Genomic DNA, 25,499 nt, shown 5'->3' with positions numbered 1-25,499 from the left:
CCAAATAGCAAAACTCCTTTACTACTTTAAGTGTCTCATTTCCTAATCTAATTCCCTCAGCATCATCTGACTTAATTCGACTACATTCCATTATCTTTGTTTTGCTTTTGTTGATGTTCATCTTATATCCTCATTTCAAGACACTGTCCATTCCATTCAACTGCTCTTCCAAGTCCTTTGCTGTCTCTGACAGAATTACAAAGTCATCGGCGAACCTCAAAGTTTTTATTTCTTCTCCCTGGATTTTAATACCTACTCCAAATTTTTCTTTTGTTTCCTTTACTGCTTGCTCAATATACAGATTGAATAACATCGGGGAGAGGCTACAACCCTGTCTCACTCCATTTCCAACCACTGCTTCCCTTTCATGTCCCTTGACTCTTATAACTGCCATCTGGTTTCTGTACAAATTGTAAATAGCTTTTCGCTCCCTGTATTTTACCCCTGCCACCTTTAGAATTTGAAAGAGAGTATTCCAGTCAACATTGTCAAAAGCTTTCTCTAAGTCTACAAATGCTAGAAACGTAGATTTGCCTTTCCTTAATCTTTCTTCTAAGATAAGTCGTAAGGTCAGTATTGCCCCACACGTTCCAACATTTCTACGGAATCCAAACTGATTTTCCCCTAGGTCGGCTTCTACCAGTTTTTCCATTCGTCTGTAAATAATTTGCGTTAGTATTTTGCAGCTGTGACTTATTAAACTGACAGTTCGGTAATTTTCACATCTGTCAACACCTGCTTTCTTTGGGATTGGAATTATGATACTCTTCTTGAAGTCTGAGGGTATTTCACCTGTCTCATACATCCTGCTCACCAGATGGTAGAGTTTTGTCAGGACTGGCTCTCCCAAGGCTGTCAGTAGTTCTAATGGAATGTTGTCTACTCCCGGGGCCTTGTTTCGACTCAGGTCTTTCAGTGCTCTGTCAAACTCATCATGCAGTATCGTATCTCCCATTTCATCTTCACCTACATCCTCTTCCATTTCCATAATATTGTCCTCAAGTACATTGCCCTTGTATAGACCCTCTATATACTCCTTCCACCTTTCTGCTTTCCCTTCTTTGCTTAGAACTGGGTTTCCATCTGAGCTCTTGATATTCATACAAGTGGCTCTCTTTTCTCCAAAGGTCTCTTTAATTTTCCTGTAGGCTGTATCTATCTTACCCCTAGCGAGATAAACCTCCACATCCTTACATTTGTCCTCTAGCCATGCCTGCTTAGCCATTTTGCACTTCCTGTTAATCTCATTTTTGAGACGTTTGTATTCCTTTTTGCCTGCTTCATTTACTGCTTCATTTTCTTTCATCGATTAAATTCAATATATCTTCTGTTACCCAAGGATTTCTACTAGCCCTCGTCTTTTTACCTACTTGATCCTCTGCTGCCTTCACTACTTCATCCCTCAGAGATACCCATTCGTCTTCTACTGTATTTCTTTCCCCCATTCCTGTGAATTGTTCCCTTATGCTCTCCCTGAAACTCTGTACAACCTCTGGTTTAGGCAGTTTATCCGGGTCCCATCTCCTTAAATTCCCACCTTTTTGCAATTTCTTCAGTTTTAATCTACAGTTCATAACCAATAGATTGTGGTCAGAGTCCACATCTGCCCCTGGAAATGTCCTACAATTTAAAACCTGGTTCCTAAATCTCTGTCTTACCATTATATAATCTATCTGATACCTTTTAGTATCTCCAGGATTCTTCCATGTATACAACCTTCTTTTATGATTCTTGAACCAAGTGTTAGCTATGATTAAGTTATGCTCTGTGCAAAATTCTAACAGACGGCTCCCTCTTTCATTTCTTAGCCCCAATCTATATTCACCTACTACGTTTCCTTCTCTCCCTTTTCCTACTGTCAAAATCCAGTCACCCATGACTATTAAATTTTCGTATCCCTTCACTACCTGAATAATTTCTTTTATCTCATCATACATTTCTTCAATTTCTTCGTCATCTGCAGAGCTAGTTGGTATATAAACTTGTACTACTGTAGTAGGCATGGGCTTCGTGTCTATCTTGGCCACAATAATACATTCACTATGCTGTTTGTAGTAGCTTACCCGCACTCCTATTTTTTATTCATTATTAAACCTGCTCCTGCATTACCCCTATTTGATTTTGTATTTATAACCCTGTATTCACCTGACCAAAAGTCTTGTTCCTCCTGCCACCGAACTTCACTAATTCCCACTATATCTAATTTTAACCTATCCATTTCCTTTTTAAATTTTCTAACCTACCTGCCCAATTAAGGGATCTGACATTCCACGCACCGATCCGTAGAATGCCAGTTTTCTTTCTCCTGATAACGACGTCCTCTTGAGTAGTCTCCGCCCAGAGATCCGAATGGGGGACTATTTTACCTCCGGAATATTTTACCCAAGAGGACGCCATCATCATTTAACCATACAGTAAAGCTGCATGCCCTCGGGAAAAATTACGGCTGTAGTTTCCCCTTGCTTTCAGCCGTTCACAGTACCACAACAGCAAGGCCGTTTAGATTAATGTTACAAGGCCAGATCAGTCAATCATCCAGACTGTTGCCCCTGCAACTACTGAAAAGGCTGCTGCCCCTGTTCAGGAACCACACATTTGTCTGGCCTCTCAACAGATACCCCTCCGTTGTGGTTGCACCTACGGTACGGCTATCTGTATCGTTGAGGCACGCAAGCCTCCCCACCAACGGCAAAGTCCATGGTTCATGGGGGGAGTAAGTTTTGAGTATACACTTGTATTTGTAGGTTTTAGAAAAGTTTATCATGTATTTTCAGGAAACTTAAATTTTCAGACTGAAAAGTTTCGTTAACTAATGTGTTATTCTAGTTAAACAGTACCTTGCCCCTGCCCATTGCGCCACATCCATCACCAACTGTCATGCTCACTTGTGTCTGTGCAGTGGCATTGTTCACTGCCTGTCACATTCACTTGTGTGTGCACAGTGGCGGATTATAGGGTAATTCCAGGAGAATTGGATCACTGGGTAAGATGGACAAGGGGCATATTTCACAAATGCACCACTGGAGAGCAACTGCTCCCTTTTGCAAGGAAGCTCTTTTGTGAACAAACATGGTGCAAAATTGTTGCTGTTATTTCCATGTTAGTTCCTGAGAAAAATAACATTCTTGTTTCCGGTAAACCAAGAAATTTTATAATATACTTACATAATTTTAATATTAAGGCTTAATTTGCATAGTATTGGTGCAATATTTTTACTGCAAATTTGACAAATGTGTTGGCGTGAAAATAACCTAAAATGGCCACCAAGCTTGCTACTTACAGATAGAAGTCAGAGTGGTTCATCTCCCCCAGACAGTTAGGAGACTTGTTCCAGAGTTATTTGGGAGAAATGGACCACTTATTTTAATGTGGGAGAGCACAATTAAATGTGTCTTCAAGGCATGTAGAATTATCCCACTGAAGATAGCCACAGTCTCAGACTATGCTTATTTGTCAAAACATATTTCTGTGCCAACAAATTGAAAAGCAGAATTTCATGCACAGGCCAAACAACCACTTAAGAGCATATCAAAAGACCTATTGATTCCAAGCACATCAAAAAAGCAGAGTTATCTGCACAAGTCAAATTCCTTCAATGACACTACTTCGGACTCTACTCTTACTAAACCTAAATCTTCCAACCCACCTCAAAACTGAGTACTCCTAAGTCAACACAGACAAAACTTTTGGAAGAAATATCACCTGTGTCTTCTATTGATAAAACCATGAATTTTAAGAGGAAGACAGCAACTGTGTCTAAATGGCTAAACTCGGTTGAAAATTTTGAAACTTTAAGAAAAAGAGGGAACAAAAGGAAACAGAAAAGAAAAAAGACACAAAAGGATCACTATAGGGAAATACCAGTGAAGAGGCAAACGGACTGAAGAAGCTAAGACAGAAGAATACTTCAAATAGCTCACCATGTTCATCAGATGCATACATTGAAGAAGATTTTGAAAATAACTTTGATGAAGGGGATGATGATGAATGTGTTGGGTGTAGTGAAATCTGTTATGAAACTAATAAAAATTATGACTGGGTTCAATGTGTTTCCTGTTCTCAGTGGTCACATGAACGTTGTTCAACTATTGGTAATAAATGTAATTGCTCTGGAAAGAGAAAGGCAGGCTAATGCTTGAACTAAATGAACAACTCATTACAAAAGCCAATCTTCAATCAAGATTCACAACAAAGGGATAAAATTATTTTGGACAATAACATTTAATAGCATAATTCTGTATCCATTACATCACATTCAAAATAAAAATATGGAATTTTAATTGACTTTTTTATTTGTGTATAGCCATTTTTATATGCTCCATCTCTCCCAGTATGTTGGTTGATCTCACCCATCCAGCTATGGGTGAGATAGGCCACTCGTACATATTTTCACCCCAACATTTCTCTTGCATTTTAAGTGGCAGTGCCTCAATAATATATTGTATATGACACTCTATATGAACTTGCTGCCAAAAGAAAAAAAAAGTTTTAAAACAAACAAATTTTATGTTGAAGGAAAAAAGTGGTCCAACTCTCACAGACTGATCCTAGTTACCTTGCAATTTAATACATGTGTACTATTTTAAAGCTCTGATGCCAACTTGTTCCAGTGACTCAAAAAAATACTCTAGGAGGTGCTGGATGTCATTCCAGCATGTTCTAGGCTGATCTCATCTATTATTGATTTGGGAAGATATGGAGGTGCGAAAACAGTCATCCTTCCCTGTGTTCCAGAAATTGATAAAAAAAGAAAGAAAACAAGTAATGTTCCATGGTTCCTGAAATTTTGTATGTTCATCTTATAGGGATGCAAAACACCTCTCTTGTGGTGTTACAAGAACCTTTCATGAATCTGCATATAAAGATTTTGAAATAAATGTCTTTGAAGGATGACTTACACTTTCAGATTCTTTCTGTGGGTCACAGCCTGTCATCTACTCTCTTCACAATTAGATTTATTGGTTGGCCCACTTTAAATAATTATGGGTGGGTACCCAGATATATATTGTGGATGGACTGATCCCATTAACTAACCACTGATTGTATGGATATATAATATTGAATCATATTACTTGTTTATATGTATCACATTTTATTTGCTTATATCATACATTTCCTGCTATGTTTTGAACCAGTTTATGATTATCTGTTGGTCTTCCAATGTCTCCCCACATATGTCCAACAATGACATCTCCCTGTACAGGAGCCAGAGCCACAATATATAAGAACAGCCACAGAAAGCTTCAAATATTGTTGACAAATACATATGCTGATGAGCCTAAACCTAAGGGCTGCCTAATTAACAGTGGTTTGGTTCATTTCTGGAAAGCAATACACCAGCGACTCCATGCGACATGGATTTGACAAGTCCTTGGAAAATTTATTGAGGTATGTGGCATCAAACATCTAGGAGGAGGTCACACAGTTTCTGTACATTATGGGACAGAGATTTGTGGAAATGTTGCTGGTGCCTGATAGAGTCCCAGATGTGTTTCATTAAGAAGCTGAAGGACGTGCACTGGGAAAAAAATTGTTTTGGGGAGAGGCAAATGTTGGGTGTATTGTAGGGTTGAAGGGTGTGGGTACAAATATGTGGGCCATTGGATGCTAACTATGGGAATGAAGGAAGGTGTTGGTGTGGATGGTAGGAACACAAAAAAGGAAGAGGAGATTGATGTGTGGGCAGTGCCTAGTATATGGGGGAGAAGGGAAAGGGGAACATAGAAAGAAAAAAGGGAAAGGAGCCCTGATTTGAAGTGAAATAAGTGGGGAGGAATTATAGTTGATAGGCTTGATAAATATTTGCCATTCATCTCTGCTCTGTTTCTGATTTGAAGTGAAATAAGTGGGGAGAAATTATAGTTGATAGGCTTGATAAACATTCGCCATTCATCTCTGCTCTGCTTTCTTTGCTGAATCATATGCCCACAATTCCCCTAGCTGGCATTCTGTCTTGTGGTGGGCAGTGGACATCATGTTTGGCTCACTAGTGTAAATGTCCAGTGTTTGGTTAAAGATTCTTCTAAGCTTCAGCCGCAGTTCTTCTATATGCTCCTGCAGAGAGTGGAACATTTTAAGTTCCTCATTGAAATATGAAGCTGCTGCATCTTTATCTAATTTGCTGAACATTCATATCTTTCTACAGTTTTAGTTCTTCTTTGCTGTATGGTGGTAATCAGTGTTGCTAGAACTGCCTCATGGTCAGTGATACCATTTTAACAGGGATGTCCTTGAAGAGGTCAGGTCTATTTGTTGCCACCAGACGTTTGAATAATATGCCTGTGTGGAAGACAACATAATTAGCGTTTTGGTGAATAAAACCCTGCAGATATTACACACCAGTTGCCTGCACCTTCTGAAGGTGAATTGTACTCTTGTGATATCTTTCAAACTGTTATGTGACCTGCTCCTCAGCTTGCATTTTTGTAGAAGATGCCTTATTCTCTGTCATAATACTCTCAAAATTCAATGTTCTTACATTATGTTTCTCACCTCTAATATGTTTAGAATGCAGATTCGCTGTTTCTCGGTGGCTTTAGTAAAGTTTATCAAGCATTCTGCAGTGTGGATGTTTTCTGTTAGGAAACTGATATTAATAGATATGATTACAATGGATGTTGTTCCATTATCTCTTGTCTCACCATAACACTTAATCATTTGTGTGAGCACAAACAATTTGAAGTAGATGCAAGGACCTGGACTTCCATATAAACAACAACAACTGGTATGGGACATTGGAGGCATGGAATCAGAGTAACAGCTAACTACAGTGTGTTGTATACCATGACCAGTAAGCTCACACATGCTCATAATACATTAATAATGCATAGAAAATGATGTGTCTCTGAACAAAAAATTATTCTCTGTGTGTGACCTATCGTACCTTAAAGTTGGTTAGTAGGGCTCTCAAAAGCCCTGCATAAAACATTCATGAAGGTCCACTGTTTGTTCTGCTCAACCTACAGGAAACTATACATGATCTGCACTACTCTGGTAAAGAACAGGAGAGATGCTGCACTGATTATGACTCTGCACAACTTTTCAGGAAAATCAAATCTCCATATACGTCAGCCACTTGTTCCCAGCAGCTCAGTTTGTCAGCACATCTGATGTTAATGACATAACTGATCGCCTGTTGGACACTATGAACCAGCAGTTCACCTGTGAACTGTTTGATCAACAAATATGCCAGGAGAAACTAAGGAATCTCAAATCCCCAAGTGCTCATCCTGACAAACCAGCAGTACACCTGTGAACTGTTTGATCAACAAATATGCCAGGAAAAACTAAGGAATCTTAAATCCCCAAGTGTTCATCCTGATATAGAGGTCGCCTGAGATTTTCCCAAATTGCTTCATGTGAATGATGTTAAGTTTTCTGGCCAATTTTCTGGCTCACCCAGCTTCATCTTATCTCCAACTCTAGTGGCAGAGATGTAAAACCTTCACTTTACTTCCTTCAAAGGACACCAGCAGCATTTTCTAGTGGGTAAGGGTTGTGAGCAAACAGAAGGGCAATCTTGTCTGCTGCAGCAGAGTATCAGTCTACATCAAGCAGTGGTATTTCATAGAATGTGTGCATAAACAGTGGTAACATTTTGACACTGAAGTGCGATGTTTTTCATAATAAGAACTAATCAGTCCCAAAACTCATTAATATGTACTGGAAATAAAACACAAATCCCAGGAATTGTCTTTCTTGGGTATGGCTTTAGCGAAAGCAGTCTGTCATCATCAACCTCCAGCCTGTGGATTATGGCAATGGAAGTTAGTAAAGGCTGGTGGATATTATTGGATGCTTCGTGTTTCTCAGTTTTGCTGCAAAACAATGAAGGCCTGCAATACTTGAAGTAAGGCACAGACATCACTTCCCCATTTGCTACAACTTTAGTCATGTAGCTGTTGAGTTTGTGCTATAAGCAAATTTGATTTGTTTTTGAGTGTGTACATTGGCGAACAAAGTAATTATCAACATAGGATTATACTTTCAAATGTAAGAACTAATATTATCATACTACAATTAATAATTAAGTAGGAAAATGTAGACTGTAATATAATAATGAAATTCCACTCACTCAAGCCAGCTTCTTTTTCCATTTCTTAATGTATGGTGTCGGTAGGGTAATATGAGCCGTACCAAAGTTGAGTGGTAAGGGCATTAAAAGTAATTTTTATTTTTTTTATTTTTAAGGCATGATACTAAGGCTGAAGAAGAAGTGAGCCAGTGAGAGTCAAAGGGAACAGTCTGAGACTGCAATAAAGCAAACAGTTTCAGTTGTTTTGGAAGGCAAAATGACCAAAAGAGCTACCGCTGATTGTTGTAATGTTCATAGAACTACACTGGAATGGAGATGAAAATCATTGTAGGGAATCAGCAGACATCTATATCACCTCAGATGGCCTTATAGCACACATGAGAGACTTGGATTCCAAGGTAATGCGGCTAGCCATGACTGAGTTTCATAGGTTGCCTTACAGTTTAGGAAAACTTAAAACTGCCTCACAGATTTGTGAGATAAAAGAAATTGGCAGGTAAAGATTTCATCAAACCAATATGAAGAAGCAACCAGAACGGTCTTACAGAAAACCTCAATACACAAGTTAAATGAATTGTGTCAGGTTGAAAGATTTTTAACCAAATGTATTTTTATTATCTTGTACCTTTGCTATATAAACAGATTAATTTATCTGTGAAAGACAACAACACATCTTTTATTTAAAAAACTGTATTTTGTTGTGTGGCCCATACTACCTGACACTTTTCTTAACAGCTCAAAACTATAAGCACTGGAAAGTCTTTTCTTGTTTCTTGTTTTGGTTAGAAATCCTTTTTTCATCATTTACATCAAAACAAATGTTTAAGTAAAGGTTTAATGCAGCTATACATTATTTCAAAATGACAACAAAAGTTTTATACCAATTTTGACTTACAATACTGTGGTAACTGTGTTGTTCTGAATTATGATGCAAAGTTCCTTTGGATGTGCATGTGTGCACTGCATGCATGGTTCCATAACCCTGCTGGCCTCAACCTTTGTTAGTCACTGTCCTCACCCATCCAGCCCCTTCCCGTTTCCATTCCAGCACTACACAGCCGTCATTCCACCACCACACCCAGTCTTTTTATTTTCTCCTTTTCCGCTGCTTCCCCCCCTCCCACCTCTCTCCTGCCCTCTGTCTAATCTGCAGCACTTCACTGTCTGCCACCCCCTCCATATTATCCCTGCCCCACCCTCCTCCTTACCTCCACCCAGCCACCACTCCCATCATGCACTGGTGCTGCTGCTCGCAGTGTGGCTTCAGTTGCTTGAGACGGTAGTCATGTGTGTGAGTTGCATTTGCATGAGTGTGTGTGTGTGTGTGTGTGTGTGTGTGTGTGTGTGTGTGTGTGTGTATCTATTGTTGATGAAGCCCTTAATGGCTGAAAGCTGTAATTGTGAGAGTCTTTTTATTGACATCATAATATGTGTGTAAAAGCATATCTGTTTTGCTATTGGCAGAGATACTATGTAATACTATATTACCCAACACTATAGTATAGTAGGTAGCAATGCTATAATATTATTGTATTATATAATATAATAATGTCATGACATTTTCTGTAGGTGCTATGAAGGATGACCACTGCCCAGGGTTCCAAAACACTTACATAAATCTGAGATCATTCAATTTTTAACAATTTCCACAAAGCTTTATTTAACAACAAATACACACTTGCTAAGTACCAAGTCTACATTATCCCTGCATTATTAGTGTGTGATATCACTATAAGATTGCTGCTAGCAACTTGAAAATAATTATGGTAAAACACTCACAACACATCACAAAAAAAGGACTGTAAGCAGTTACTACCACCAGTATAAAAAAAATGATGTCATATTATGTTAAAACAATAATGTCACTGTAAAACTGGCCATAGTAGATTACTAAATAATGAGCGAAAATCCATAGTATATACACACACAACACACCACTAAATATACACTGCAAACACTAACCACCACCAGCAATAACATTGGATAGGAATAGGACAGAAAAGCATCTTATGTAAAAAAACTAAAAGAATATGATGTGAAGTCACACTTTTAATTGTCTCCACAGTTTACATGCATCTCCAATAGCATGGATCCTGAGGAAGTGCTGTGACTGAATGCTCTGCGCAGAGCTGCTCCTTTGTATTTGAGACAGCCAATGCCTCCATACCTTGCGTGTATGCACCTTCTAGCCCGGGGAAGTATGCTCACACCTACACCTACAACTGACAGGCTTCAACTTGTAGACAGCACTTGCACATCTGCTGCCAGTAACTGCCAGTAAGCATCCTACACGTACCTGGCAGAGAATCCCTCAACCTGTGTCACTCATGATAGTGGTCAAGCACTCCTCACACTGACTTGGAAGATGCACATGCCTCCTCCAGATATCAGTCACACTACAGCTTAAAGGTACCCACCTGCCAGCAGTACCTTTGCAGCTAGATTTAACCAGCATGGATGCTATCCTAAACATCCATTGGACACAGTATGCAGACAGTTTTAAAAATTATCTAAATTTTTTTAATTACATGTCACTCTAAATACGGAGAGTATTTCCAGTAATAAATTGCATAAATGTTCTATGAGATGTTTCGCTCATTTCTGATGCACTCAAAAACTTATATTAGTCTTGCTCTATTCTGGCTTTTTCCACTGAGTGTTTGCTTCTTTCATTTTTGCCATGTATATTTTCTTGTAATTGTACCAATGTTTTTTCATGGATATCATTTCATGTGTTGTCTTGTAGAGCCTTTGAAAATGGTTTAAGACACAAAGTGCAAGGCAGAATAAAATTAATAAATACTGTGTTAAAGACTAATATAAGTTTTTGAGTGCATTTTAGTCATTACATCACAAGTCTGTCACTATACAGTTCCTTAGTTATTTTCCTCAATTCACTTGTATGCAAGTTCCCCAATCATATTGTAATCATTGGTGGAGACTTTAATCATCCAACAACTAACTGGAAAAATTACTGTTTTGTTAGTGGTGGCCTTGAAAGACATTCTGTGAAACATTACTAAATGCCTTCTCTGACAACTACCTAAAACAGAGTTAGGAACCCCACTCATAATAGAAATATATTGGATCTCATGGCAACAAATTGACCTGACCTCTTTAAGAATGTACAGATTGAAACTGGTATCAGTGATGATGACACAGTTGTGACAACAATGACTGCCAAAGTACAAAGGACAACTAAAACAAACACAAAGATATATTATATTCAGTAATCTAGATAAAAAATCAGTAGTGTTGTATCTCAGAGAGGAACTTGAAACTTTGAGCAAAGGGCAAAAGCATGTAGAGGAACTATGGCTCAAATTTAAAAGAATAGTTGTCCATACACTTTTTTTTGATAGATATGTAACCAGTAGAACAGTTCGTAAGGGGAGGGACCCTCCATGGTATACAGTACTGTAAAGAAACTTCTAAAGAAACAGAGATTACTGCATAATAGGTGTAAAACAAAGCATAGGGCTACAGGTAGAGAGATGCTGAATGAAACATGTTGTGCTGTCAAGAGAACAATGCATGATGCCTTCAATGACTACCATAGCAGAATATTGTCAAATGATCTTTTATGGAATCCAAAGAAATTCTGGTCATATATAAAGGCTGTTAGTGACACCAAAGTTAGTGTCAAGTCCCTAGCAAATGACACAGAAACTGAAATTGAGGTTAGCAGAGCAAAAGCTGAAATGCTTAACTCTGTTTTCAGATGTTCCTCTACAAAGGAAAACACAGGAGAATGGCCCCTATTTAATCCTCATATCACTGAAAAGATGAATGAAATAAGTATTAGTGCCAGTAATGTTGAGAACCAGCTTAAAACTGAACAAAGCTCCAGGGCCCAATGGAATCCCTGTCAGATTCTATACTGCATTTGCAGCTGAGTTAGCCCCTCTTCTAACTATAACCTATTGTAGATTGCTCAAACAAAAAACTATGCCCAATTCTGGAAAAAAGTACAGGTCACACCTATCTACAAGAAGGGTAGCGGAAGTGATCCATAAAACTACCATCTAGTGTCCTTGACATCAATTTGTTGTAGAATCTTCAAACATATTCTGAGTTCAAACAAAATGAGATATTTTGAACAGAATGACCTCTTCAGTGCCAAGCAGCATGGATTTTGATATGTCATTGAAACCCAACTCGTACTTTTCTCACATGACGTACTGCAAGCTTTAGATGAAGGCAATCAGGTAGATGCTGTATTTCTTGATTTCTGAAAAGCAGTTGACTCAATACCACACCTGTGTTACCTTCAAAAGTACGATCATATGGAATATCAAGTGAAATGTGTGACTAGGCTGAGGACATTTTGGTAGGGAGAATGCAGCATGTCATCTCGGATGGAGAGTCATCATCAAATGTAGAATTAACTTCGGGTGTGTCCCAGAAAGTGTGTTGGGACCCTTGTTGTCCATGTTGTATATTAATAACCTCAGAGACAATATTAATAGTGAAATCAGGCTTTTTGCAGATGATGCAGTTATTTATAATAAAGTGTTGCCTGGAAGGAGCTGCATAAATATTGTCAGATCTTGATAGGATTTTTAAGTGGAGCAAAGGTTGGAAACTTGCTTTAAATGCTCAGAAATGTAAAATCGTGCACTTCACAAAACGAAAAAATGTAGCATCATATGACTATAATATCAATGAGCCACAGATGGAAGGGTGTAACACTTTGTAGGTATATGAAATGGAATCATCACATAGGCTCAGTAATGGGTAAAGCAGGTGGTAGGTGCTGGTTTATTGGTAGGATACTGGGGAAGTGCAATCAGTCTATAAAGGAGGTTGGTTACAAATCACTCGTGTGACCCATCCTAGAATACTGCTTAAATGTTGGCACCGATAGCAAACAGGACTAACATAGGGTTTTGAATGTATACATATGAGGGCAGCACAAATGGTCATAGGCTTGTTTAATCCATGGGAGAGTGTCACAGAGATACTGAAGGAACTGAACTCAAAGACTCTTGAAGATAGATGTAAACTTTTCTGAGAAAGTCTGTTAACAAAGTTCAACAACCGACTTTAAATGATGACTCTAGGAATATACTACAATCCCCTCTGTGTCAATCACATAGGGTTCATGAGGATTAAAAAAAAAAAATATATATATATATATATATATATATATATATATATATATATATATATATTTATGGTTATGGTTTTAGGTATATATATATATATATATATATATATATATATATATATATATATATATATATATATATATATATATATTTAAAAAGAAAGATGATGAGACTTACCAAACAAAAGCGCTGGCAGGTCGATAGACACACAAACAAACACAAACATACACACAAAATCTAGCTTTCGCAACCAACGGTTGCCTCGTCAGGAAAGAGGGAAGGAGAAGGAAAGACAAAAGGATATGGGTTTTAAGGGAGAGGGTAAGGAGTCATTCCAATCCCGGGAGTGGAAAGACTTACCTTAGGGGGAAAAAAGGACAGGTATACACTCGCACACACACACATATCCATCCATACATACAACACAAGCAGACATTTGTACAGGCAAAGAGTTTGCCTGTACTGTGGGCACAGTGTTACACCGTCCGGGTTATCTGGATACTTCCCACTAACACCAACCTGTCAGAACTCCGGAGATGGGAACTTGCCCTTCAGCATATCCTCTCTTCTCGCTATCCGCCAGGCCTCAATCTCCGCTAATTTCTAATTTCAATCTGCCGCCGCTCATACCTTACCTGTCTTTCAACATCATGTTTGCCTCTGTACTTCCGTCCCGACTGACATCTCTGCCCAAACTCTTTGCCTTTACAAATGTCTGCTTGTGTCTGTGTATGTGTGGATGGATATGTGTGTGTGTGCGAGTGTATACCTGTCCTTTTTTCCCCCTAAGGTAAGTCTTTCCGCTCCCGGGATTGGAATGACTCCTTACCCTCTCCCTTAAAACCCATATCCTTTTGTCTTTCCTTCTCCTCCCCTCTTTCCTGACGAGGCAACCGTTGGTTGCGAAAGCTAGATTTTTGTGTGTATGTTTGTGTTTGTTTGTGTGTCTATCGACCTGCCAGCGCTTTTGTTTGGTAAGTCTCATCATCTTTCTTTTTAGATATATTTTTCCCATGTGGTATGTTTCCCTCTATATTTCTGAGTTGACTTCAGAATTGTTAAAGATTCTCATCCTTCATTGAATACAAATGTATAAACCATGTAAAAGGTCTTGTCATGGAGGCTAGAAATGCTTTGATGTTCTTATACAATAATTTCAAGGTGCTTTATTTCATTAACACTCACTGACTTAAATTATATCCATCTCCACAGACATGCAACTCTCAGCCATGTGCAGTGCTGGCAGTATGGAGGAGTTTTCAGTTTTTATTTTGTGGTGACATGATGCTGTCAGGATTAAACCATGTAAGTCATCGAGAGCACCTGTGAGCTGAATGACCTGTCCATACTTTCATCCAGTGGTATTTGCAATTGGAAATGGCAAGTAAGAGAGCTGTGTCTGGTGATTCAGTTGAATGCTTGGGCAGATGGACATATTGTTATAACATCAAGTTTAACACATATATTTCAGAACAACACAACACATATGTCACAGAGTAAGTTGACAAGCAAGACATGTGTACACGTTAGCATTTGAATAAGCACTGAGTCCCAGTCCAGCGGCCGCTACTCGGCTGGCCGCTTAGGTGGCGCAGCTGCTGCATGGCTGGCAGACAGCGCCGCACGTAGAGGACGCGCGTAATTGCGCGGCGGTGCTTTGAATGATCGGCGAGTCACAACACATATGTTTATTAAATTCCATTATTTCAAGGTAGTTCATCTTCCTTCCTTTACGGATATGATGAAATACTTCATGTTGCACCTTGTAACTATGGCTTTCTTTAAGCAAGTGATCTGCAAAAGTAGAATTCATTTTCATTCATAATACATAAAATATTGTACCAAGAACTGATGGAATAGTAAATCACTGCAACTACAGTACGTTTATCAGTCCCCCTTTTTTTAAAAGGAGAGAGTTGCTGTGTCTGGTACTGCCTCCTGCCATTTACAAATGTTCCGTTAAAAAACTAGAGTCTTCTACTGTGTATGCATCCCATACTGGTTTTAGAATGCAATGACAAAAGGCCAGTCCTTGAGTAGAGCAGTTACACCATGTAACAAGAGTGTATTCGTTGCACTATGCTAATTGTTAAACATTGAAACCGTAGGCCACCAGCAAATGCTCAAAAGTGGGAGTGTTATTAGAGGTAGCTTTGTCTACCACACAGCAACATGATATGGACAATATTAATGCAGACCACATGTTCAGATAGCTCCACCAAACTGCAAATGCATATCTCAATAACTTATCTTCCATGTCCCAATGTGCAGAGCACCGTGTAAATAAAGTGCATACAGTAAACTCAAAACAATGGCTAAAATTATGGTAAATCACTTAACAGTAGGCAACAGCACAGAGAACATTAGGTCTGTATCAAGTTGCCACAAACCTCTGGTGTGCTATATACACATTGCAAAGCACTTTTTAACAAATGATACAAACCCAAATGTTTAATCAACAGCAATCTGTGATGAATAAAATAACATCTTGTTAACCTTGCAGAAGAATGTCCATGTCGACAGATGGTGGTATTGTATGCTGATTGTATTTTTTAGCACTAAAATCATAACTCCTTAATCTTGACCAGTTTTCTTCAAAAGGAGTGTTAGGAAGTCATCAGGATCTCAAATGCAATGTAAGCTATACAGAATATCCTGTACTCCCATTTTACATCCTGATTTCTTATAAATCCTAGCAAGGAATTTCATTACACACACAAATCCATAAAATGATAATAATTCCAGGCACCTGACCCATTAGAAAATGGATTTAACTAAAGCCAATGACATAACCATAGGTTTTTTTTTATATTTTCTCCAAATGGTTTCCAGTGCTTCCCTGCTAAATTTTTCCCAATATGCCTATTGCTGAAGCAGTATGAGACGTAAAGGGGAATATGAAATTCTTGTGACAATATGTCTTTAGAATGTCCCATCTTTCCACTATTAAGACACATAAATGTGGTGTCATCCCTTTGTTTCTTTTTCTAAGTGTATCCCTTTGTATGATTTTTTTTCTAAGTGTATATGTGGTATCATTCATCTCATATATATCCAGTGCTTCTGCTGAAAATTTTGATTACTCTCTCTGCATAATTTTTTTTATTAAGTCCATATCTAATTGGGCACAAATTTCACCCAAGGGCTACCTTAACAAGAAATGCAATACAACTTCAGTATGGACTGTAGCAGTATTATGAAAAGGATAGTTGCTACTCACCATATAGTGGAGATGCTGAGCTTCAGTTAGGCTCAACAAAAGGACTGTCAGAAAGTGAGCTTCTGGCCAGCAAGACCTTCATCAGAAATAGACAACACACCCACAAACACCCACCCACCCACCCACCCACCCACCCACTCACCCATCTACCCCATCCATTCCCCCCCCCCCCCCCTCTTTACCCCACACCCCCGCTCCCCACACAAAGAGATAAATGCAACTCACACATACATGACCACAGTCTTTGGCTGTCAAGGCCAGAGTCTGGCCACAACAGCAAGAGGCTGTGGTCATGTGTGTGTGTGTGTGTGTGTGTGTGTGTGTGTGTGTGTGTGTGTGTGTGTGTGTGTTTTTTGTATGTTTGTATGTTGTCCATTTTTGGTGACGGCCTTGTTGGCCAAAAGCTCACTTTCTGACCAAAAGCTCACTTTCTGACAGTCTTTTCGTTGACCCTATCCGTGACGCAGCATCTCTGTTATGTGGTGAGTAGCAACTATCCTTTTCATAATATTAGTACTACTTCAGTGCATTACTTGACACAACTTACTGTATCATTAGTTATGATCCATCCTGCATACAGGATGAAAATTATTTAACTGGTAAACTCCGGGAGATTGCCTGGGATGCCAAAACAAACATTTTTTTTCTAATGTCGTAATTACCTGTGAGCTTTTTTTAATCTGGTAGAGAGTGTACTCACTCACAGCATTCATGCAATAATGCATAACATGGGGACTAATCAGACAAATGTGGAAATGTCCTTCATGACTAATTATTAACCTATTTCACTTACAACATGTGCACAACCTAGAGCCAGATGAGTATCCCCTCAGATCACAGTCTTCACAGTGATACCTGGTATAGCATCAAATGTTTTGGCATGATTGGGTCTCCAACATCCACAATTCACATGTTTTGAGTGAGGTTAATCCACAAGATGCATTTACTCATGCTCAACAGTTGTAGTTCTATGTGAATGTGTAGGCAGATATTGTTGTTGACTGTTTGATTGGGCCACCTCTCCTATCTAGGGCATTAAATGACAGGTATTATTACAATGTCTTCACCATAGTGTTGTCAGAGTTGCTGGATGATGAGCCACTCACTACAAGACAGCTTGTGTAGCTCCAGCATGATGGGACACAGGCACATTTAAGTTATCCTGTGCTTTGATTCTTGAACCGACAGTTTTAAGAAAAGTGAATTGGCAGTGGTGGTCCTGTACAAGGGCCTACTTGATTCCCTATTTGACCCATCTAAACTTTTTTGTGTCACGAGAGATGTGAAGTCTTAATTATAAAACACCTGTTAAATGAGAAGAGTATCCGATAACCCAGATAGTAGCAGCAGCAGTAGACACTCTTGCAGTCTTTGACTGTGTTAGACAGAACATGACCCACCAGTACAACCTCTGTTTACAAGCCAATGGAAGTAATTTTGAACCTGTATTGTAACTGAAGTAATTGTTTTGTGTTAATATTGTTATCTCTCAGTAAAAAATAAAGCTTGGCTGAGTTACTTTTTGCCCTAACTGAAAAACACATTACATAAAGCGTTTTCATTGTCCCATGCAACCTCCCAGAGTCTCTTAAAAAACTTTGGCTGAACAGGCCATGGAGGTCCAATGGTACTCACTGACTGCCGTGTCATCCTTAGCCTACAGGCATCACTGGATGCAGATATGGAGGGGCATGAGGTCAACACACCACTCTCCCAGCTGTACGTCAATTTACAAGACTGGAGCTGCTGCTTCTCAGTCAAGTAGCTCCTCAGTTTGCCTCACAGGGGCTGAGTGCACACCATTGCCAACAATGCTCGGCAGACTGTATGATCACCCTGCAAATGCAGCCCGACAGCACTTAACTTCAGTGATCTGAGGGAAACCAGTGTTACCATTGTGGCAAGGCCATTGGCCCCAGAGTCTGTTATTTTAATTAATTTTCACCCAGAGAAAACTCCCTTTACCAGTTAAAAAATTTCTCACAGGAAAATTTGACAATAGAGACAAATATTTGTTTCTGGGTCCCGTGCAATCTCCCAAAGTTTGTGAGTTTAAATAATTTTCACCTTGTGTCTAACAAAATTTTTTCATAAAGAGTTTTGAAAGATTTCAGGTATTACCACAAATGGAAATGTCTTTTTTAAAAGAAATAACAACCCACTCTGCAATAATTACATTGCATTTTCTCACTAATATTGGTGTTATTAATAAAGAACTGTTAATGAGTTACTATGTATGAGATAGAGATAGTCAATTTTTGCTATAATTATCTGCTATTGGGCTCTGATATTGGACTGGAAACAAACATGTTTTGTCTGTCAGGAATGATACCAGGCATCATCATAAGTTAATGAATTTGATTTCCAGTTCCAGTGTAGACATTTACATTGTAGGCTGGGAGTTGGTTCTCCATCTGATATTGCCTGATTGTCAGTCGATACAAGAGAAATATGGATCCAGTGTAGGTGTAGTCTTAGTTTATTTATTTATTATTTATTTGTCCCATAGATCAAATCAGTACAATGGCTTGTACAACTGATATGGGATAAGTCAATACAAATATACAGTTTACAGGAGTCTAAAACAGTAAACAAGAACACAGAGGAATGATTATTTTACATTACCTACAAATTATGTTACTTAAAGTTACAGCTTTACAGAGAATTGTTACATGATGTGACAAAATTGACTTAATAACATTCAGCTTTGATACATTATCATGCACTAAGACAACTTTGATTCCAAATATTCCTGGATGGTATAAAATCAGTCTTTTATTAAAAGAGACTTCACCATCTGTTTGAATTTATTTATTTCTTGGATTTCTTGTATAAAAGTTGGAAGATGGTTATATAATTTTATTCCCATGCACTTGACACCATCACTGTACAGTTTTGTTGAGTGGGGAAGTATTCTTAGAGAGGTTTTTGATCTTGTGTCATAATCGTGGTAATCCATATTTTTGCTAATTTTGTTGATACTTTTTTTGGTAAAGAATAATAATTCTAGTATGTATTGGCATGGGAGGGGCAAAATATTTAGTTTCTTAAATAATGGTTTACAAGTGTCTTTTTGTTTTTTGAACATAATTGTTCTGACTATCTTCTTTTGCAGTTTGAATATCTTAATTGATTCAGAATTTTGGCCCCAGAAGATGATTCCGTAGTTAAGTACAGAGTGAAAGAGTGCATGGTACATTGTGGTTAGGGTACTTGTATTAGTGATGTTCCTTATTGATCTAATCATGAAGCATACTTTACTAAGTTTTGTGCTGGTAACGTCAATGTGCCTTTTCCATGTTAGCGTATCAGTAATTGTGACCCCCAAAAATTTTATTTCATTTTCAAGTTTAACATTATTTTTTTCCAGCGATATAGTTGGTAGTAATGGATTTCTGTTTTGGGCAGTGTGGAAGGTTATTCCAATTGTCTTTTTTGCATTACGTAGCAGCCTGTTACTTTGAAGCCATTGACTTATTTGATTATATTATTGGGAAATAATGTGAAGAGGATTAGCTCTGACATTTGAGGACTTTGCTTATGCAACTGTAGCTGGGTACTGGGACTATTAATCAGGGAAAAAGAGGGCTATGGTTAACAGATGGGGGGGGGGGGGGGGGATAATAATGGGGTTGGTGCCAAATTTGTGAGAAGCATAAGAAATATATAGGTGTTCAGTAAGAGAGTAATGACAGAAATGTTTTGATGGAGCTGGTGCATCACAAATTGGCTCAGGAAAGGTTTGGTAAAATCAAGGCTTTGTAGGCATGGGTCATGATAAAAGGATGCAATACCCACATTTGGTCAGGTCTTAAATTTAGTGAAAGCTACTGAGGACTTTTTCAAAATGTATACTGTAATATTCTGTAGAATTCTGAGTTATGTGTGTTTTGGCCTCTCATTCTTTACTTCGTACGTGTAAGGTTCATTTAGAATTGTTGTTGTTGTTATGGTCTTCAGTCCTGAGACTGGTTTGATGCAGCTCTCCATGCTACTCTATCCTGTGCAAGCTTCTTCATCTCCCAGTACCTACTGCAACCTACATCCTTCTGAATCTGCTTAGTGTATTCATCTCTTGGTGTCCCCCTACAATTTTTACCCTCCACGCTGCCCTCCAATACTAAATTGGTGATCCCTTGATGCCTCAGAACATGTCCTACCAACCGATCCCTTCTTCTGGTCAAGTTGTGCCACAAACTCCTCTTCTCCCCAATCCTATTCAATACTTCCTCATTAGTTATGTGATCTACCCATCTAATCTTCAGCATTCTTCTGTAGCACCACATTTCGAAAGCTTCTATTCTCTTCTTGTCCAAACTATTTACTGTCCATGTTTCACTTCCATACAAGGCTACACTCCATACAAATACTTTCAGAAATGACTTCCTGACACTTAAATCTATACTCGATGTTAACAAATTTCTCTTCTTCAGAAACGCTTTCCTTGCCATTGCCAGTCTACATTTTATATCCTCTCTGCTTCGACCATCATCAGTTATTTTGCTCCCCAAATAGCAAAACTCCTTTACTACTTTAAGTGTCTCATTTCCTAATCTAATACCCTCAACATCACCCGACTTAATTCGACTACATTCCATTATCCTCGTTTTGCTTTTGTTGATGTTCATCTTATATCCTCCCTTCAAGACACCATCCATTCCATTCAACTGCTCTTCCAAGTCCTTTGCTGTCTCTGACAGAATTACAATGTCATCGGCGAACCTCAAAGTTTTTATTTCTTCTCCATGGATTTTAATACCTACTCCGAATTTTTCTTTTGTTTCCTTTACTGCTTGCTCAATATACAGATTGAATAACATCGGGGAGAGGCTACAACCCTGTCTTACTCCCTTCTTAACCACTGCTTCCCTTTCATGTCCCTCGACTCTTATAACTGCCATCTGGTTTCTGTACAAATTGTAAATAGCCTTTCGTTCCCTGTATTTTACCCCTGCCACCTTTAGAATTTGAAAGAGAGTATTCCAGTCAACATTGTCAAAAGCTTTCTCTAAGTCTACAAATGCTAGAAACGTAGGTTTGCCTTTCCTTAATCTTTCTTCTAAGATAAGTCGTAAGGTCAGTATTGCCTCACGTGTTCCAACATTTCTACGGAATCCAAACTGATCTTCCCCGAGGTCGGCTTCTACTAGTTTTTCCATTCGTCTGTAAAGAATTCGTGTTAGTATTTTGCAGCTGTGGCTTATTAAATTGATTGTTCGGTAATTTTCACATCTGTCAACACCTGCTTTCTTTAGGATTGGAATTATTATATTCTTCTTGAAGTCTGAGGGTATTTCGCCTGTTTCATACATCTTGCTCACCAGGTGGTAGAGTTTTGTCAGGACTGGCTCTCCCAAGGCCGTCAGTAGTTCCAATGGAATGTTGTCTACTCCGGGGGCCTTGTTTCGACCCAGGGCTTTCAGTGCTCTGTCAAACTCTTCACGCAGTATCGTATCTCCCATTTCGTCTTCATCTACATCCTCTTCCATTTCCATAATATTGTCCTCAAGTACATCGCCCTTGTATAGACCCTCTATATACTCCTTCCACCTTTCTGCTTTCCCTTCTTTGCTTAGAACTGGGTTTCCATCTGAGCTCTTGATGTTCATACAAGTGGTTCTCTTATCTCCAAAGGTCTCTTTAATTTTCCTGTAGGCAGTATCTATCTTACCCCTAGTGAGATAAGTCTCTACATCCTTACATTTGTCCTCTAGCCATCCCTGCTTGGCCATTTTGCACTTCCTGTCGATCTCATTTTTGAGACGTTTGTATTCCTTTTTGCCTGCTTCACTTACTGCATTTTTATATTTTCTCCTTTCATCAATTAAATTCAATATTTCTTCTGTTACCCAAGGATTTCTACTAGCCCTCGTCTTTTTACCTACTTGATCCTCTGCTGCCTTCACTACTTCATCCCTCAAAGCTACCCATTCTTCTTCTACTGTATTTCTTTCCCCCATTCCTGTCAATTGTTCCCTTATGCTCTCCCTGAAACTCTGTACAACCTCTGGTTATTTCAGTTTCTCCAGGTCCCATCTCCTTAAATTCCCACCTTTGTGCAGTTTCTTCAGTATATATTTTACTAAGATAGCCTAACACACTTCACTTCACACTGAATCTGTTGTAGGAATCTAAGTAAGAACCATGAATGAATTCATAATCTGTGAAAACTAAGCTTGCGAGTGTTCAATGAGCAGACTTTATGATGCATTTATTTCTCTAGTTCCATCTTTCCTTCTTGGGTGCTGGAAACTGCTCTTTCCTAGAAATTATGTTATATGACAATGCAATGGGGAAAAGCACTGTCATTTATCTTAAGATGGCAAGGAAGATGTGTGGTGCATGTACAGTATTCAGTGGAAGGTGGACGATAGCTGTCAATGTTAGTTGTATTGCAGTAAAAAGAATAATCCAGATGAAAGAATTGTATTCCCAAACAGAATTAAGAAAAGGCTTGCATGTTCAATTTATTATTCACTATCCCTTGATCCCTGTGATCTTAATGTAAGCCAGTGTGAAAATTTCAGGGACACAGAATGTTATTAATTAAGAGAGATGCATACCTTTCGTAAACTATGATGTATTCTGCAATAATTAGAGCATAGATGCCCTACTTTGCTTTCATGAAATTCTCAGTTATTTGTCCACAGGCAGACCTTCCCATATAATTTAATTCTAAATATTGTGATTATATGACAATCACTTCTCATACTACAGTCATACCTACATCTTTGAGAGCTACTTACAAAGTAGTTAGTAAAGTTATTGCTTTCTCTACATACACATTTTAAGAATAACTGTATTGTTTATCCAAGGACTGCTTTGTGCTTGCAGGTGCTTTACTGCACTGCACCATTAATCTCCAGTGCAACACCCACACAAATTTTGACTGTTTGTATTTCATTTATGGAGAAAATGAGACAGTATGAATGTCCGCAAAGCGGGAACTCTGCATTGTGTTTAATTATTTCCATACTTTACAGCAGAGATATAAATAGTACCCTCTATGTGTTGCATGGGTCTCTTGTCAGCTTTTTATAGCTCTCCTCCCAGATTTATTTTTCTGAACTGCTCTCATTATTACATAAATCAGGTCATTCTGACTTTATGTATTACAGGCTTACTCTCTCTGTTAGATGACACTGCAGAAAAAAATTGGAGCCATCACAGTTTTAATCAAAAACAGCACCCACCTGATTGCTGTCAACCACAGTGTCCAGGATCCTGCATATATAGCTTTATGTTGAGAGGGTTCATTAGCCTTTAATAGATGGCTGTCGGGTAAATTACACAGTTCAGTCATTTATAGTGTGGCTCTCAAAAATGAATATGAGACTGTTTATTATTATTATTATTATTATTATTGTTTTGATTCATTAGTCTTCTGGCTGGTTTTATTCAATCTCTCCTGTGCCAACTTTTCTTATCTCAGAGTAGCACTTGCAGCCTAATGTCTTCCTCTGTAGTTTTTACCCTCTGCAGTTCCCTCTAGCACCATGGTGAGGAATGCCTTTTTTGCCAGTGTTAATCTGCTCTTGATGATCTCCTTCCTGCATCCATCATAGGTAGTTTTCCTGCCTAAGCAGCAGAATTTCTTAACTTTATCTATTTTGTGACCCCCAATTCTGATTTTAAGTTTCTTACTTCTCTCATTTCTGCTATTACTCATTACTTTTCTCTTAATCCATATTCTGTACTCATTCCATTCAACAGACCCTGTAATTCTTCCTCACTTTCACTGACAATAGCAATGTCATCAGCAAACCTTATCACTGATATTCTTTCACCCTGACTTTTAATCCTACTCTTGAACCTTTCTTTTATTTCCATCTTTGCTTATTTGATGTACAGATTGAACAGCATCCTTGTCTTACACATTTTTTTAATCTGAGCACTTCATTCTTTGTTTCTTTCTCTATCTCTTCATCCTGTCATTATGTATACCTGAACTATTGTTGTCCATGTTGGTTTGCTGTTGGTTCTGGCAAGAACAACCCTATCACTGAAATGTTTGTAAAGGCCTTTACAAATGTCTGCTTGTGTCTGTGTATATGCGGATGGATATGTGTGTGTGTGTGCGAGTGTATACCTGTCCTTTTTTCCCCTTAAGGTAAGTCTTTCCGCTCCCGGGATTGGAATGACTCCTTACCCACTCCCTTAAAACCCACATCCTTTCGTCTTTCCCTCTCCTTCCCTCTTTCCTGACGAAGCAACCGTTTGTTGCGAAAGCTTGAATTTTGTGTGTATGTTTGTGTGTCTATCGACCTGCCAGCGCTTTTGTTTGGTAAGTCTCATCATCTTTCTTTTTAGATATATTTTTTCCACATGGAATGTTTCCCTCTATTATATTCAATCATATATATATATATATATATATATATATATTTATTTATTTATTTATTTATTTAAAAAGAAAGATGATGAGACTTACCAAACAAAAGCGCTGGCAGGTCGATAGACACACAAACATACACACAAAATTCTAGCTTTCGCAACCAACGGTTGCCTCGTCAGGAAAGAGGGAAGGAGAAGGAAAGACAAAAGGATATGGGTTTTAAGGGAGAGGGTAAGGAGTCATTCCAATCCCGGGAGCGGAAAGACTTACCTTAGGGGGAAAAAAGGACAGGTATACACTTGCACACACACACACATATCCATCCACACATACACAGACACAAGCAGACATTAATGTCTGCTTGTGTCTGTGTATGTGTGGATGGATATGTGTGTGTGTGTGTGCAAGTGTATACCTGTCCTTTTTTCCCCCTAAGGTAAGTCTTTCCGCTCCCGGGATTGGAATGACTCCTTACCCTCTCCCTTAAAACCCATATCCTTTTGTCTTTCCTTCTCCTTCCCTCTTTCCTGACGAGGCAACCGTTGGTTGCGAAAGCTAGAATTTTGTGTGTATGTTTGTGTTTGTTTGTGTGTCTATCGACCTGCCAGCGCTTTTGTTTGGTAAGTCTCATCATCTTTCTTTTTAAATATATTTTTCCCACGTGGAATGTTTCCCTCTATTATATATATATATACACCTAAAAACAAAGATGATGTGACTTACCAATTTTATATATATATATATATAATAGAGGGAAACATTCCACGATCTCTCTCTCTCTCTGTGTGTGTGTGTGTG

At 38.6% G+C, this 25,499-nt stretch overlaps 1 long non-coding RNA gene across 2 annotated transcripts in view; it reads left to right on the top strand.

Annotated features, from left to right (window-relative positions):
• LOC126175384 (uncharacterized) overlaps window positions 1-25,499 on the top strand; it is a 75,497-nt gene that overhangs the window by 5,699 nt on the left and 44,299 nt on the right. The gene's annotated exons all lie outside the window — the stretch shown is intronic.

This window comes from Schistocerca cancellata, chromosome 3 (genome assembly GCF_023864275.1).
Source record: "Schistocerca cancellata isolate TAMUIC-IGC-003103 chromosome 3, iqSchCanc2.1, whole genome shotgun sequence".
NCBI classification, from domain to species: Eukaryota; Metazoa; Arthropoda; class Insecta; order Orthoptera; family Acrididae; genus Schistocerca; species Schistocerca cancellata.
The sequence above is the reverse complement of the archived record's forward strand: the minus strand, read 5'-3'. Positions and strand labels throughout refer to the sequence as shown.